Below are 1,730 nucleotides of genomic sequence, written 5' to 3'. Positions count from 1 at the left end.
AAAAATTCAAGTTTTCTTAATACGTTTTGTAGTCTAAAACGTACAGAATATTTAACAACCACTCTCCATGTTAAGAATCGGTTTCTAAATAATAACGTTATTATTTCAAAAAAGTATTCAAAAATGGGCACGAAACGAAATCAAGTCACCCATTTCTATTTTTGTTAAAACCATTAAATGTTGAATGAAAAAACAAACGAAACGAAACATCAGTGTACATTTAATAATTTATGAATTTAAAAAATATTAATTATCTCAAAATAAAATGTAATATATTCAAATGAATTAAAATTTATTAAATAAAAAAAAATAATTGAATAAATTATATTAATACATTTTAATAAAACTAATTATATATTTAGTATTTATAATATCAGTTTTGGTCAAATTTTGTCGTCGCCTCCATAGCTCAGTGGTTAGAGCACTGGTCTTGTAAACCAGGGGTCGTGAGTTCGATCCTCACTGGGGGCTGCAAGGTTCTTAATGCAACCTAATTGTTTTTGTTGAATTTTTTCTAAATAATACGTAAATGTATGCGTTGGATTCTTAACTGTCATCTCTTCGAAAGTTTTTATTTGGTGACGTTTAAATCATATTTTTAAAAAGTCAGTGCTTCTTGTCACGTGTCATTTGTATAAATTCAAAGAATTTCGAAATATGGTCCAGTAGAAAAATAGGTGCTTGTCAAGGAACAGTCGACAGTATTTAGTTTTAAATATATGGTTTTAAAGCAAAATCAACTTAATTTTGTCCTTGTGTCACATCGAAAATAGTGATATATCAAAAAATTACGAAATTCATCGAGTGAAAAGTATTTATAGTTAGAAGTAATTTTACGGAAAACTAAGAGGGGTGCATTATTTTCTCTAGATATGAACAACTTGAAGATTGAGAATACAGGGAACATTCCTTATCTTCCTTTTCGGCACTTTAACGGTGGACTTTTTTCAGGCCATAGGGATGAACGTCTTTTAATTTTTTTTTTTTGTTTTACTAAAAGCAGAATAGCAGTTGTTCTACCGGATGAATTTTCGTAATCTTTGAATATATTACTATTTTCTACATGATAATTAAGTACTGCTGTTTTCTTTTGCTTAAAACGACATATTTAAAAAATCGATTTGTCGATTCTATTTTAACCAACACCGAAAAATAATTACAAAGTAAAACCAGAATTTATCGAGTTTTATCGTATGTTTTAATTTGGAAGAATTGTGCGACCAATTCCGTATGACAAACTCACTTATTAAAAGGTCAGCCAATTTTGAACACAAAATCTCAGAACTTAATTTGTGGATGATTTTTTGTTAAAAAAATACTGGGTTATTTTTCGTAATTTTTGGAATATCTACTAATTTCGACATGACGCGTAAGTACCAAAAAAAAAAAAAAAAAAAAAAAAAAAAAAAATCAATGATTCCACAGCGAAACCAAATGTGAAATTAGTAAAATTGGTGTCCTTCGTTAAAGCAATTGGGGGAACAAATAAATTGCCTCGGTCTGAAAGGATTTCTCTTCCTCTGACTTTGGACAGTTTGTTTACTGACCCTCCCCTTACATACACACAAAAGCAAAGTTAGATACAAGGCCAGTTTATAGTGAGAATTCAATTCCTCCTCGCCACCAAAAACGGGTATGCACTCGGGATTGAAATAATTTAGAAAGCCATTCTTAACATGAGAAGGGACAGTGCTTGGTAACTGTACTTTCACTTAACAATTAATTGGTAA

General features: G+C 29.8%; 1 non-coding gene across 1 annotated transcript; it reads left to right on the top strand.

The window, feature by feature from the left end:
• Nucleotides 1–398: 398 nt before the first annotated feature.
• On the top strand, nucleotides 399–471 carry Trnat-ugu (transfer RNA threonine (anticodon UGU)). Its single transcript has one exon. It is a non-coding gene; the product is annotated as a tRNA-Thr (tRNA).
• Nucleotides 472–1,730: the final 1,259 nt, after the last annotated feature.

This window comes from Euprymna scolopes, chromosome 44, assembly GCF_053919585.1.
Source record: "Euprymna scolopes isolate OS-2025 chromosome 44, ASM5391958v1, whole genome shotgun sequence".
Taxonomy (NCBI): Eukaryota; Metazoa; Mollusca; class Cephalopoda; order Sepiida; family Sepiolidae; genus Euprymna; species Euprymna scolopes.
This window is presented reverse-complemented; position numbering and strand designations above follow the sequence as displayed.